At 35.7% G+C, this 16482-nt stretch overlaps 3 non-coding genes across 3 annotated transcripts; 1 reads left to right on the top strand and 2 right to left on the bottom strand.

Annotated features, from left to right (window-relative positions):
- Positions 1–6547: 6547 nt before the first annotated feature.
- Positions 6548–6666, bottom strand: LOC126910989 (5S ribosomal RNA). Its single transcript, XR_007705578.1, has one exon. It is a non-coding gene; the product is annotated as a 5S ribosomal RNA (ribosomal RNA).
- Positions 6667–7297: 631 nt separating this feature from the next.
- On the bottom strand, positions 7298–7416 carry LOC118275953 (5S ribosomal RNA). The gene has a single exon (XR_004783639.2). It is a non-coding gene; the product is annotated as a 5S ribosomal RNA (ribosomal RNA).
- Positions 7417–14807: 7391 nt separating this feature from the next.
- Positions 14808–14926, top strand: LOC118275944 (5S ribosomal RNA). Its single transcript, XR_004783630.1, has one exon. It is a non-coding gene; the product is annotated as a 5S ribosomal RNA (ribosomal RNA).
- The last annotated feature ends 1556 nt before the right edge of the window (positions 14927–16482 follow it).

Below are 16482 nucleotides of genomic sequence, written 5' to 3'. Positions count from 1 at the left end.
TTCAAGAAAATCGTTGGAGCCGTTTCCAAGATCTTGATTCTATATATATATACAAGAATTGCTCGTTTAAAGGTATTAGATAAATAGAATACAGACCCAAACCGAATAACTAAAATGACATAAATCTCCACAACTCATTATTACCCAACCACCCCACAAATCCTTAAAACAATAAACTAGTTTGAAGCAAAAGGCATTCAAGTCATATTTACTTTGATTGCAGACCGGCTTCAGAGACATAAAGTGCTATTGTTTCACAGATTAGTTTCATAGTTATTCAAACTTGTTCTAGTTGAAATTAATTCTTTGCTCAGCCTCTTTCTTTAGTTCCAAGTAGTATTGTAAGGTAGCGAAGTAATTACTTTTGTTTCTTTGAGTTTGTATTGTGTTTGTAGATGCAGTGATTGTTAGTTTCTTATATTGTTACGTGTCTTGCTATTTTTATTAACGTATAGACGTATCATCTGATGGTAAGCAGTTGTCACCGTCAATGGACACATGAGACACGAGAGGCGTTACAAGTTGGTTGCTGGCCTTTTGGTTTTTTTTTTAGTGAGGTAAATCATCCAATGAAGAATCCTTCTTTGGCGAAGCGAGATAGTGTCAGATTCTTAATGACTAAAAACCACTTCCACTTTTCGGGCAAAGGCCCAGGTAAAGTAGTAATCCGCAACTCCGGATCAGGCATCAGCCTTGCCTTTTGGGGGTTCAAATCCAATCGGTGGGGACGGGGTGGCTTTTATTCAGTAAGAGACTGACATTCCCTCTCGCCTCGCCCAAGTTGGGATAAGTCCTTGGATGATTTGCCACCTTAAAAAGTACTACCTGCACTAGATTGTAGTCAGTTCGACTAGAAGTAAATTTAAACTTTGTCCAAGTTTCAAGCTGTAATACGACAAAATATGTATGTATGAATTAAAGTTTTTTAATCAACTATTATATCTGTCTAGTTCCAAAACCAATTGACCAAAAATCTACCTAATAAATAAAAAAATAAAGTTGAAACTGCAATAGTGAACGTTTAGATCGCAGTTATGTGGAACTTTACAATCCCTACGTCGCTAACATTATTAGCTTGACCCCTTTAGGCACCAAAATGCATATAAAATTGGCTCCTACTGTGACATACCGTTACTTATTGTAACTAGCAAATAAGCATTGGTAATTTTGTCACTTCATTATCATCAGCCTATAAGTGGCGACTACTGATCAAAGCCTCTTCTTATATGGAGAAGGTTTGAGCATTAATCACCACGCTTGTTCAATGCGGGTTGGCGATTTCAAACTTATAATTAGAAATTATAAGCCCAGGTTTCTTCATGATATTTTCCTTCACCGTTCGTCAGTGGTGTCTAAATAATCTTAGAAAGTACGGAGAACTCGGAAAATGTCACATTGGTACTTGCCGTTGGTAGGTTTCGAACCCGCGACCTCATACATGAAAAGCGGATCTTAGACCTCTAGGCCACCACGATATTATCACTTAATGGGACGTATTAGGTTATTTAAAGTTATATTTGCTTGCTTCATTAAATTCTCAGTTCACAGTCGATCTTTGAATTTACCATCAGGTGATCCGTCAGCTAGTTTACGCCCGTATACTAAAAAAAAAAAAAATGGCAAGTAGCCGCTTTTAATCGTGGAGATAAAACCAATTTTTATGTCGAGGCAACCCATAATTTAGCAGTAGTCTGTCAGCCCGTTAACAATAACTTTATGTAAAATAAAATAATTTCAACCAAAAAAAAATATAATATAAAAAATCCGTTGCAACTAAACAACCAAAAAAAAAAAAAAGAATTCAACAACACCAAAAAAGCAATACTGGCCAGTTGTTTAATATTCACAGCCGTATGTCACCGTGCGTGCATTCGACACTCAGAATAGAGGTGTTCCGTGTTCCAATTAGGAGAGACGGACTGGTCTACCTAATTCGTATTAGAGGTGTGCCTGCTCTCATAAGCGAATTGTTTGAAGTCACTCGTATGGTATTTGTGTAGGTGTGTGATGGGATTCCGTAATCGTTATGGAGTTTCTTGGATGGTGTGTGGGAGATAGATAGGTTTGGGATCTTTTGAAGGTCAAATTAAAGGTTTTTTAACACTTTACACATTAAGCACATTAGTATTTTCTCCTGTGTCGTAGGTGCGTTTACTAACATACAATTTCATGCACGTGACACCTGAAACAACAATTTGTGGATCACACAAAGAGTTGCTACGTGCGGGAATCGAACCCACTACACGTTGCACGGCAGCCAGTTGCCCAGCCACCGCGCTAATTGTGTAGTCAAAAGGTACAATATATGATGGTTTAATTCACGTTGGTGGAGTGGTTTCGTTGTTAGATCAGTTTGTGTTAAGAGTCACTGTAGGGTATTAAGTTTTATGTATTGAATCAAGGCAGCTTGTTGGTTTTGATTGAAGCGTAGTATTGTCGGATCTCCCGATTCAAAATTGTTTGTAGGTACTGCGCCAGGTGTTTGGATTTTATGTAGGTACTAGCTTTTGCCTGCGGCTTTGCTCGCGTTAAGAAGTATTATTATTAATGGAATATATCAAAATCAAAGTGTTTAACCGATTGGTTCAAAATGGACAAAGTTTCATTAAACTTCCTTCCCCTATTTTATCCCCTTGGATGTAGAATGGACAAAGATCAAAATGTTTTCTTAGCAGATGCCTACGTCATAGCATCTCCCTGCATACGATATTTTAGCCCAATCCGTTCAGTGGTTTAGGCTGTGCGGTGATAGATCACTATGTCAGTCACTACCTTTGAGTTATACTTATATATTTAGATAATACAAGTAACAACGCTTCATGAACAACGAATCATTATTAAAGACACATTCCACCAAAATGTCAACGACCCCGAAATATACACTCAAAGACTTCTTGTCTCCAAAAAACAAGGTACAACGCTTACACCGACATCAGAATCAGACATAAAACAATTGAGTACACCAAATCACGAAGTCTTGTACGAAATGGTACTAGAACACAACATACAGCTGCTACATATGGTACCCTGGTACTGGCACTTCAGAACTCTCCAATTAGTCAAGCTCAGTGCTCCTTCTCGTGTCAGATTTCAACTATAAAATAGCGAATATTTCAAGGGTTGTTCATCTCTCCAGTTATGGGGTGGTATTGTTCGCAGATGTATGTGGGACTGACTTTGTTTGTTTTTGTTTTTAGTTTGTTTGTTTTGTTTGTTGGTGTTGGGTTTGTTAACTGGTTGGCGTTTTCTTGGTATCTGTATACTGGTGGTTGTATTTTTTTTTTTATTAATTAACTGTTAAGTGTTCTTTGTTAGATTGTATTTGATTTTATACCTGTGTTTTGTATAAAGGTTTCTCTTGAATGTGATTTACGAATATTTATCGTTACGTCTTTTATCCCCGAAGGGGTAGACAGAGGTGCATATTAGTACGTAATGCCACTGTATATTGTAGGAAGGTATACCCACTTTTCACTATTAAGTTCAATGTAATTCGACTTCTGTAATCTGTCCACAAGGGTAAATCTGGGTAATGAGACACAAATCAAAATTGACTTAAACATACCTCTACAAAAAACTTACACAGTGCGTGAAAATCCAACCCAAACGATGCGTAATGCCTAACCACCTGTAAGTGAAGCCATCCGTGCTGGTATTTGATTACTTGTATCATTGCTAAAACAAATGGTTATCTAACCATTTTTATACAAAACATCAATTTTCATGGAACACTGGAATAACAAATCGAACTAATTGATAGCAAATATTGCATACAATAGACCAACAAAAAATATTGTTTTTATTCATGTAGAATCGTATTCTGCGTTGATAGAGTGGTGTAAAGTGCGACTATCGAGGTAGGGGTTTTTTTTAAGGGCGGAAATCATCCAATGGCTTTTCCAACCTTGGGGTGAGGCGAGAGGGAGTGTCAGACTCTTACTGACTAAAAACCGCCCTATTCCTTTTCCTGCTTTGAGTCGGAGCCCCGTTAACCTGTTACGTTGTCCGCAGCTCCAGATTGGGCATCAGCCCTACAGGTCCTCATCTGATGTGGTCTAGCTGTTAGCGTACGCACCGTAGGGGTCTGTGGTTTGATTCCCGGAACGTATAGAATTATTGATAATTTTTTTTTCGGTTTTTAGTAATTTGTCAATAATAGCACGGCGGATAGATTCGAACCGAGATGATAGCAATATACGGGCTTCATAACATAACTATTGAAAAGTACATAACATGTGCACCTCTGCCTACCCATTCCGAGATTAAGGCGTGACATTATAATATAATGATATTACTAATTGCTTCTATTAATAAATTATCTTAATAATTGCATCATATTGGTATTCTAATTACGCAAGTTAGTTAGCGATGGCATAATTTGGGAGCGAACGACCGCGGTTGTAAAGTTCAGCTGTAGCGAGGAAGGAAATTGTAGCTCTATACTGAAGTTGAATGCATTTAGATGGTAACTTTAATATACATAGTATACTGGTTGGTCATATTGCTTTGAAGAATGATTTATCAGTATAATTATTATCAAATATCCGTGATAGACTACAACTGGATTGGAGTGCTTTTCTTTGCCGTGGATGCGTTTGGTATCTATCAATTATATTGGTACACAAGGCTTAGCAGTGGTGAAAACGAACTCAGCTAAGCTATCTTTTTTATATGGAAAGATGCGTGCGATGAATAGCTTCCCAATTATCGATACATCGCATTCTCGAACTGCGCATCTTCCTTGTACAGTTACGTAGGTTAGTATTAGTGGAAACGGTCACATAGTTTGACAGCTTAGCCATTACATCAGTCTGCGTAGCATCACCACCAACAGCAGAGTTACTATGTTAGCTACAGGGTTACCCGACGATATTATTCTATATATTAAAAAAAATGGTTTACTTAGATATTCTCCTGTATCGTGGCTGCGTTTAAAAACATACAATTTCACATACACGTAACACTCAGACCCGCAACAACAATTTGTGGATCATACAAAAAATTGTTCCGTGCGGGAATCGAGCTCGATATACGTTGCGTGGCAACCGTTTGCCTAGCCACCGTGCTAACTGTGCTGTCGAATTATTGTGTGTTAGAGCATAAAAAGTTTAATTTTATTAGAGGTCTTAGGGCACCAGCGGGAAGAATAGATCTTTATACTTGAATCCAATTTTCATCAACAGCTAATGGATTTTTAGGATTCTGCAGTTACAAACGATAAAAATAGAACCTTTATATGTTAGTCCATTTGTCCGATTAAACGGACAAAAAATTGTAGTTCTACAAATTTCGATTTTAACTAGTTACTTCACCCATTTTGCTCGACTCCTTTGGATTATAGCCTGATATTTTATATCCTATAACCTTTCTCAATAAATGGATTATACAACACAAAAACGGATAATTCAAATCGGATCAAACAAACAATCTTTTTAGTATTAGTAAAGAGTAAAGAAAAGAAAAATATTTATCTTTATCTTTTCTTTATCAAGACAAATCTTTATCTTTAGATAAAGATGATTGATGCTTACTTAATTAGCTGAAAACCTTCCTAGAATGAGGATGAAGGTTCGACACCCAAGACAGAAAAGTTATCATTAAAGATTTTCGTTTCCAAAATTCTCATTAAACATAGGAACCTTTTTTATTTTGTTTAAGGGGGGAAAATCATCTAATGACTTCTTTTGCCAGGGCGAGGCGAGAAGGAGTGTCAGACTCTTACTGATTAAAAACTACCCTGTTCCTACTCCTGCTTTTCGAGCCGGAGCCCCGGTAAACCCGCTAGGTAGTCCGCAGCTCCGGAAGACAGGAACCTGAAATTAGTTTACCTTTAGTATGAAGACTGACCAGTGACCAGTAGAATAAGGTAAGTGTACGAGTGATAACTAGAATAGGTTAGTGTGTAAGTGTGTGTATCAACCCTGTTTACCTCCTTTGGGATTAAAAGCGTGATGGTATGTCCGTATAATTTAAATTCACAAAACTGACGATATGACTGTAGTGCAGTAACGTCAACAAATTAAACTTGTGTGATATATTTAATTGAGTTTTGTCCCTTGACGGTTACAGGCGAAGCATGGTGTGGTGAAACTTGTCTTGATGATGTGTTAGCCAATTATACTGATGCGAACAAATGTGGATTTTTTTTTATTTAAAATTCTGAATATTGTGTTAATTCTTCATTGTGATTACTTAAATAAAAGTTTCTGAAATTATACTTTATGGTATGTTTGTTGATGTTAATCTGCAAAACTGTTAGACAGAATTGTATGCAGTTTCCAGTGTTCAAAAGCAATTGATCAGTACCGTCTGTTGTACCTGTAACACCAGGGGCGTTTGTGTGTTACAGTGTTTTGTCGTTCTTTTGTAGTCTCTGAATTATTATGATTGTTATAAAAAAAAATGTTATCTTAACGGGGCTGGCATGTTTTAAGAATAAAAGCCTCTAAAATAAAAGTTAAAAACAATAAAAATTATAGGTATCGACTTTAAAAAAAAATATGTGTGCATCAAAAATCTAAATAAAAAAATATATCAAATTGCAAAAAGCCAACGTCACGCGGTATTCCCAGGCGGTCACCCATCCAAGTACTAACCGCGCCCGATGTTGCTTAACTTCGGTGATCGGACGAGAACCGGTGTTTTCAACATGGTATGGACGTTGGCGGTAGGTGACTCAAAATTGCTCTTGGCGATCAAAAAGATTGGCAGCTATCCAAATTTCAATACTCAAATGCCGCGATGGGTTATTTTTACACCCATACTATTTTATGTAATAAGTACATTATTTTTGACAGTTTCGTAGTTAATGCAGGTAAAAACTTTTAAAAAAATAATTAATTATGTTTAATTCTGCGTATGACTTAATGTGTTTTACCCACATTCACTCAAATTACGCTCTTCGTTATAATCTTATACATAGTGGTCATCCAGTATTGTAAAACACCCCCTACAGTATTACAAGCTTGCCTTACCCAATTACCCCCTTTCCCAATCCTTGATTTCCCAATAAACTTTAAAATCTTAACCCCCATGGCTGGCAACGCTCTTGTAACGCCTCTGGTGTTTCGAGTGTTCATGGGCGGTGGGGATTGCTTATCTTTGATAAAAAAAATATATGTACTTCTAGTGTTTTTCCCACGGAATACAGAAAACTAGTTTTTCTATTCTGTAGTTTTTCCGATGTGATATCTGACAGCCAAAATCCCTTGTTATCCGAAAGATAATTTAATTGAAATGTTTATGTTAAATTATTAAAAAATACATTACATCAGACTATGACCAATCAAAAGCAAAAAGCCAACGTCACGCGGTATTCCCAGGCGGTCACCCATCCAAGTACTAACCGCGCCCGATGTTGCTTAACTTCGGTGATCGGACGAGAACCGGTGTTTTCAACATGGTATGGACGTTGGCGATTGTAGAGCTGAAATTGCTCTTGTGAATCAAAAAGTTTGGCGACTTGCCAAATTTTACTACTCGATAACTAGGATGGGCTATTTTTGTACCCACATTGTGTATTGTAAAGTGAGTGTATATCGATTTTATCATAAAATAAATGTGTGTGTAACAATAATTTGAATTTTAATGTATAGAGGATATAGAACAATACACACAATAATGAATAACACTTTTTTTAAATAAAGGTTCGCGTTAAATTGAAATTGCCTTAAATTTCCTTTACTAATATCCCTTAAACTTTCAATTAACTCTGATCAATACTACACTAAAAAACACATCAGACTCAGTTCAGCCATACACGAGATAATCAAAATTACTACCTGCTCATATTCCCTATATCCAAAAATTACCCTATAGACTACCAACAACACACATTCTCACTGCATCACCTAAAGGTTGGCTAGCAAGAATGCCTATGGCATTAAGCCCACCATTGTACATTAAGTTGCAAAAAGTTAAATAAACAAATAAAAATAAACACATTACCTACCACAATAACAATTTCCCTATCAATCCCTGATAACTATGGCACTAAAAACATCAATCCATCATTACCTCTTCGTTGAAAGTGCTTATTATTATATACATAACATTATATACACTACTATATAAGTATATAATATATCTGATGATATCACTCAGTGTGATTGATGATGTGTGATTACGTTCATTAATATTTATAACTATACCTACATTATATTGAGTGTGTGGGTACTGTGGGAGTATTTTAGTATTGATCGGTGTTTTCAGTGGTTTTATAGTGTTTTGAAGTTGTTGAATTTAATGTTTACTGTGTATTATGGGTATAATTTGATGGAGATAATTCGTCCGATTATAGAGTGATGTCAGGATGATTACGATCCTCAGTCATGAGGGAAAGAGATAGAGAGAAAGAGAGTATTTTTTAAGTGTGGGAGAACCGTGCTTCGGCACGGCTGGGCTGGCTTGACCGCAGTGATACCACGGTCTCACAGAAAACTGATGTGAAAGAAAGCTTGCGTCGTGTTTCTTTGTATGACTGAGGTTACCGGAGGCCCAATTACCCTTCTCCCCAATTTAGAAATTAAATCTGAGATAGTCAAATGCAATTGCCATGTAAGTAAGTATACAGTGTGGTTTTTTACGTTTTGAAAAATAACAATAACATCAGTCTGCAATCCCGTATTGCAATGGGTTTGCTCTTTATTATAATAACAATACTAATCACAGGAGTGATAAAATAAATTCATTATTTTATTAAGCAACTTCAAAATATACGACAGAATATGACATATAATAAGTACCTCTATTACGAAAGCTATAAAACCTAAAGTTGCTTACACAAAATTTTTTATCGCTACACTTTTTCTGATTAAGTCCCCAGTGTATGCCATCGTCCAGTTTTAAAATTTATACATTCAGCAAAATTTTGATCTCGTCCTCTTTATTATATTGTGCCTAGAGCTTTTGTAAATCTGTGTCACTTTGAGTACTGTATGTTTTATTTATTTAGTGCTTAAAATAAATGATGAATGCTGCCCTGTCGGTTTTTGGAGTTTCAAAAAGTTTTGGGACCGATTTCTGGTTACTATTAGACACTATTAAAGCCTAAGGTTTACGCTGGGTTCAAGGTTAAGCACAACAATCTAATCTAACCTAATAATTATGCGGTAAAACCTTATAATAGAAATTCTTTGTAGTTCTATTTTTAGGTTTAGGCACGCTTAGGTTTAAAAGGCTTTATAAAATACCTGTAATTGCCTTAATGTTCAGGGTGTCAATGGGTGGCGGTAATCGATAATCGATTACCATCACGCGATCCGTCAGCTCATTTGCCTTCTATACCTAAAAAAAGACACGGAGCTGCGGACTACCTAGCGCGTTACCGGGGCTCCAACTCGAAAAGCAGGAGTAGGAACGGGGTGGTTTTTAGTCAGTAAGAGTCTGACACTCCCTCTTGCTTCGCCCAAGGCGGGAGGGGAGAAGTCATTGGATAACAGTTCCCATTTAAAAGTAGTCCCTTAAGAAATAATTGACCCATACGAATCATAATCTACCTTCAAACAACACCACATAATGAAAATCCCGATCAAACCTCGATGCACGCAGCCAGAATCAACCAAGAACAACTCAAACCGCCGTACTCAGAGTCATTTAATGGTTACTTAATCCAGACCTTAGCAACCGTTTTCGATACAAAATTGTTATCAAGGAATAGTTTAAGTAAACGTTACCTGACTTTGAGTATTTCATACAAAGGAAAATATCCGGTAAGTACATTATAATTAATACACTATTAATGAACAGCCATAATTCTAAAACAAACGACGCTCACCTATATAAACGTAGGCCCATACATCTGAAGCAGCCGCCATTTTATTTCCCCGACACCCTTATCAACTAGATGACCGTTTTTAATTAATTAAAAAGCGCGGATCAAGTCGGAAAAGACTTTGTGATAATGAACCGGTGGCATTTTTTTTTTAATTTCCAACTCACGTCCGGGTAAGACACTCGGATGTCTGATGTCAAATTGGATGATAATATTATTTTATGTATATATTTTTTGAGTGAGTGAGTTGTTTTATTGGATGTGTTTTTTTTAGTAAGGTATCATGGATTACTTTTGATTTCGGGTTTAAAGGATTATAGTTATATACTTAACCTTACGCTTGTCTCCTATTGGGGTAGAGGGGTACTAGAACGCAAATTGCTACGAATTTTGCAAACCTCTTTCGCTTCATCAATAGTCCTCAGTCCTATCATGTATGATGGTCGGTTAAAGACACCGTCTTTCATATATCGCCAATCTGATCTTCATATGTCAGTCTCGATATATGTATGTCCGTCTAGGGGTTTTTTCTGACAGAGAAACCCTGGGTGTGGGAAACAAGCAGTTTTCACTACTAATAAGTACTTCGTATGTGTTTTTACTCCTGTAAGTAATTACAGACTAAAACTTTTCATATTTATATTCCATAGAATGAAGAAGAAATAAAAAAACTTACAAACAAAAAATAAGTTCAAGTATTCGACCACCTAAAATATGTAACCCTGAATCGCCGCGCGGGGTGTTTACAGCCTGTACTGGGTTTGCAGAGCTCTTGCGTGGTGGCACTGTTTACCACGCAATCGCTCGCCGATTTATCCTGTCCTGTCGCGAGTGGGGTTTAAATCGCCTTTGAATTGATCTTGTTCACTCTGTTATTCTTTGGTTTGTGTAATAGAAAATCTAGTTGATCTGGATTTGATTTTGTTTGTCGGATTTCAGATTTGTTTGTTTGTTTAAAAGGATTTTGGTTTTAATAAACACGTCTTTGTTGTGTATTCATTGTGAAACGGAGCAAGCATAATGTCTGATTCTAGGTGCTATATATTGATTCGGTAAACCAGCTCGGTTTGAGTAATTAAAACAAAATTCTATGCCCAATTCAACCAGAGATGTCATGCTTCGCATTGTTTGTTTGATGAAATAAAACGAGTATACAATATTTTTAGCTTAAAAAATATAGCTAAAGATATTTTTTGTTAAATATAGTCTATAGTTCCGTTTTCATAATTCATTTATATTCACCTGACACAACAAAACGACCGAGCTCACACATTTTTGACATTCACATTTTTGCACAAAATATTTTTTTTCACCTCTACAAAACTTGGCTAACCAAAGCAAAAACATAACACGACAAAAACATAAGAAAAACTGTCAACGTGTATAAAAAAAAAAACACAATAGATAGGTAGAACAAAAACAAAAACACTAAATGGGAAAGCCTAATCAAACAACGCAACGGGGAACATAGCCATTCAGTACAAACAATTTAACAGGACAAACGTGGGCAAAATTTTGACAAATATCACCACTTGTGAGCCGAGGCCGAGTAAACATTGTAACGTGTTATTTGTAATACTAAACGTCACGCAGACAGAAGGTTAAAAATATTAACGTTGATATTCGTCACGTGTCGGTTTTTGGATGTTGGGGTCAAGTAGACCGTTGTGTGGGAGGAAGGGTTAGGTTTTGGTAAGTAGGTGTATGTGCGACTGAGGAGGAGGTCTTGCTATTGATTCCTAGAGCGGAAAAAGTGTTAGGCAAGCCTACATACGGTAAATGGTGACTAGTTTTGTTTTCAAAAAATTAAGGAATAGAATGTTTGTTGTGTATAATAATAGTTGTAATCATCTACTTAAAGCTGATGTTGCATGAATAACACGAAAACAAAAACGATTAAAATTATAAAAACAAAAGATTTTTGTAGCGTTTTTGGGAGCGTTCCGGTTACAACCCGTAAATGTATATGCAACACAATAACATAGGTAGATAACTGATAAAATGCGATATCAATTTGATCGTATTATTATAAAAAAACAAACAACAACACGCAAACAATATGTTTATTTCGTCGTAGCAAAATGCTGAAAAAACAATAATATGACTTCTTTATTCACGAAAAAAAAAAAACTCGCATCGTTCGAAACAAAACCGAGAGTCGAGAGTTGTTAAAGAAAAAACATTATGCACGAAAAATGTGGAACAAAAACCGGGAACCATTGAATTTCCAAGCGGATCTTTCAGTTTTCAGGTTTAAAACAATAAAGTACAAATACGTCGGTACAGATGTGCACACAACTGTCAATGAATGGGCTGATTTAAACAATAATTTTGTTGGTACAGTCGTTGATAAAAGTGGTTGACGTATTTATAGGTATCGAACAACAACACGACAAGGGGTTTCGGGTTCGATTCGCGGGTCGGGCAATGTATTGGTGAGGTTTTTTCGATTTTTCGAAAATTTCTCAGTAGTAGCACGGAGTCTGGAATTGTGCCCAGTATATGGCAATAGGTATCATACCCTATTACATGGGACTTATAACACAAATGGTGAGTGGGATACACTGTACAGTGGCTTTACGTGCCGTAATATGCACCTACCTATCCCTTCGTGGATAAAAGGCGTGACGATGCATTGTACAGAAAAACTGTTGTATAAATCATTATATATGAACCTAATAACTACGAAATACAAAATAATATAAAATAAACAATTAATAGCAAAATACACAACACCAAAAGAAAATCCATCACCAATTAAAAAAAAAACAAAATACATCTTGCAAAAAAAATATATACCCGGTTATTTTTACGTGGATCTCAGCAACGGTACTTTCAACCGGGTCGGAGTATACCCGCCCGTATATTTTGAAAGAACCGGCCCGCACACAGTTCTTTGTTTACATTCATGCATCCGTATTACCGGTTTTAACAAAGAGAACAAAGTTTGAGTCTAGCTTGCGTTGGAAGAAGGTTCTGATTGTGTGCCGGGTTTGCGCAGATCTACTTTTTTTTATAAGGAAAAAGATGTTGATGTTACCTGGCGGTTTTACTTATTACCATTTTGTATAAGACCACATTTAATTTTGTTAGCATGTGAATGTGTTAGCAAGGTAATTTTAAGGTAAGTTAATAGTATTGTGCTCCGTTTACTGTACCTAAGAGGTGAATACATCTGCGGACTGCCTAATGGATTTATAAGGGTTCCAGCTAGAAAAGCAGGAGTAGGAACAGTGAGTTTAGTCAGTAAAGGCTGAGCTCCCTCTCGGATGATCAAGACGTGAAAAGTCATTGGATAATAATAATATGTCACCGATGTCTTAAATTAATATTATAATAATATAATCTACATCTAAATACATTAGTTTAGTCAGGGTTTTATGTTTGTAACTCTTGGTAATAAGACTTTCAGGTCACATACAGTAGAAGTGAAGAAATCGCAGAAAATTCATCTTGATAACCGTAATCTGACTGACTAATACAATTAATCTGTATCATTTATCAAACAGGCAATCTTTCAACTCTTTGTACAAATTGAAATCCTTCCACTTTACTTTTAAAGTCTTAAATTAACTTAGCACAATTTGTTAACATAATATCCTAGCTCAAACTATCCCCCTAGGGTTTCAGGTACATGGGAGAGACTTGCAAGTAATTATATACGTTCAACAATCGGGTCACCCGGGCATCTAAGCCCCGTGTAATATCTAGCAACATCCGGTTGCAAGATGGCCGGCCCGGATTTCCGGCGCTCTCAGATGTCGCTACTTGGCCCGCACTATTAAAGTTGCTACGTCCTTATATTTGCTTAAAAACATATTTTTTAAAGAAACTCCTTTTTGGGAAATAGTTTTGCACGTTTTTTTAAGTTTTAGTGTGTGTAATAAGTTCCATGGTCCATGACATTTTAAAGGAATATGACTTTTAATGTATGTAATTAAAACAAGATTTTATATATCAATATAAACACATTTTTTTTGTGGACTAAGTGTGCTTATTTTCATATGGTGATAAACGTTATTGATATTAATTAGTAAATAATTAATATTAACTTAATAGTGATATAACTAATTCCTCTCTCTTGAGCCCTGACCACCGGTAGGTAGCTTGGATTTATCCCGTTACTGGTGGGCTACTGCTTTTTATATTTGTAAATGCTTTTTTATTCTTTTTATTTTAATATTTAAAAATGTAATAAACAAGTATAATAAATAAATAAATGATATAACTAAAATATTTAAATAGATTAAAATAAATAAATAGATTTCTTAATGGACATAAAAAAAGATCTACATAACGAAATCCAAACAAAAGTTTGTAGGTCTATGTGGTGTGAGGAGCCTTCTTTTAAATAATCTTATTTCGTTTTTTCTCAGTTATTTTTAACCTACCACCACTTTAAACCTCGACTAAAACAGTCAATCTATAACTGACTGACTGCGCCCCAACTCATTCTATTTTCGATCTGAAAAAATCACCGGATCCATTTTATCTACCTGGCAACATTCGGCCATGTCATTCCGCGCCTTTAAAAGTCGGTCGTAAAAATAAAAAAAGGGGGAGTCTATGGACAATAGAGTTGGGGGTAATTTTTCACACGTGTATAGAGTTATGTACGGTGTAAGGGTTAGTTCATATTGGTTGGAAATGTGATCTTATTTTTGCATTTTTTTGGAGTTATTGGTGTCTTTTAATACGTAAAAATGTTTTAATATGTTAGAATTTCCTAAGACTGTAATTACTCTGGACTATACCAATTAAAAAAAAAAAAACAATATTTTGTTTATCCAGAAATTGAATCCGAGTGGTATTATTGAAAAGTATAATTAAAAGTAAAAATACTTTTGTTAACATTGTGCCGCTTAGGAAACTGAATGCATGATGACGCTATTTGAAGCAGCCAGACACCTAAACTATTAATACAAAAGTGCTTCTTTGTATTGACAGAAAAAATACAAGCCAGTAAGTATAAATAGAGAGCTTTGGCTAGCAGCCAGCTTTTTGATACGTGAAGAGCAATTTTGGCTCTACTATCGCCAACGTCCATACCATGTTGAAAACACCGGTTCTCGTCCGATCACCGAAGTTAAGCAACATCGGGCGCGGTTAGTACTTGGATGGGTGACCGCCTGGGAATACCGCGTGACGTTGGCTTTTTGCTATTTTTTTGTGGTGATTATAAAATTAAATTATACATTTTACTTAATATGTTTTGTTTGTTTAATACTCAATACTAGACTAGACATTATTATGTTATGATTGTTATAATACCTAGGTAACAAAATATTTTTTTCCCAAAAAATCTTTATAAAATAATGTTACTCTGCCCACACCCTAACGCCATATAACTATTACCTGTTATTGGGAAGTAATAATGTTCTATTGTCAGAAAATTTCGCTGTATCGAGTGACTAGCGGATTTAATTCATCGATAAAACAGTGACACCTCTTTTGTTTGGTTGTACAACAACAAAATAGGATTCAATAACTACATTAATGTATTGACATGGTTTACTTTTTGTTAGGTTTTAGGTTAAGTAAATAGTTTAGTAATAGTTAATTAGTTAGACGAGTGGAAGGAGGGTAGGGAGGCCTTTGACCTGCAGTGGGGCGACCATGGCTAAAAATAAATATTATATATGGAAATAATAGCCTAATAGGTTGTCAAATATATGTATTTTTTATGGGCTGCCGCCTCACGGTACTGACAACAGGCATGTCTACGGCAGGAGGGAAGAGAACTTGATTCCTTCTCCTTTTCAACAGTTTACTTGTCCACAGAAGGACTCAGTCCCATGCACTGTCTGTCTCTCTCGCTGTTGACCATAGCTTGTATAACGGTCGACAGTGAGTGGTCTCTCCCGCCGAACAATAATCAATTAAACACATCACTATAACACGATTTATCATTTAATTAAACAACGTGACCGCCATGTTTATTTCACAGACAATAATAAACATAATTGTTTTCCCAATTTCTGAATATTTCAAGTACTTCGAACAGTTTATTGTTTTCGTTCATCAGATGCAGCTGATGCGATTCATTACGAGATTCCAGTAAAGGACATTTTTAATGAAATTGCGTAATGCGTTGCCGACATTGATCGTTGGAATATTTGACAGCGTGGGACACGACAGTTGCAAGTAATGCAATTATATATTATTATTAATATAACCTTCGTGTAACATACTTAATTATGTTATTGTCTTACTCACGTAACTATTTGACGAGAATAAATTATGATTTTATTGTAACTTTCGTGAGACATACTAAATTAATGAAATGAATGAATAAACTAGTCGAGTTAATCGTAAAACATTACGTGAGTAAGCTAACATTAATTAATTGAGGACAAATTACTTCAACTTTTCAATACAATATAAGATATTAAAAACTAATCACACTATAAAAGACTAGCAAACCCAGCGAACTTCGTTTCGCCACCTGCTCTACTTTTTTTTTTTTTTTTTTGCTATAAACATCACGGAACCCGTTTTTCCATCGAATGCAAAACCGTGGAAATCGGTTCGTGCGATCTGGAGTTATAGCGTCAGGAAGGAAAACCCGACTTATTTTTATATAATAGATATGATGATCTACTTTAGAATGTTTCTAGCTATTTTTTTAGAAATAAGTCTGTTATTTGACGTAAAACTGATAACTTCTACGCACTATTTCATATAAAATTCATAGAAAATATTAACGTTTC

The sequence above is a fragment of the Spodoptera frugiperda genome, chromosome 8 (assembly GCF_023101765.2).
Source record: "Spodoptera frugiperda isolate SF20-4 chromosome 8, AGI-APGP_CSIRO_Sfru_2.0, whole genome shotgun sequence".
Lineage (NCBI taxonomy): Eukaryota > Metazoa > Arthropoda > Insecta > Lepidoptera > Noctuidae > Spodoptera > Spodoptera frugiperda.
This window is presented reverse-complemented; position numbering and strand designations above follow the sequence as displayed.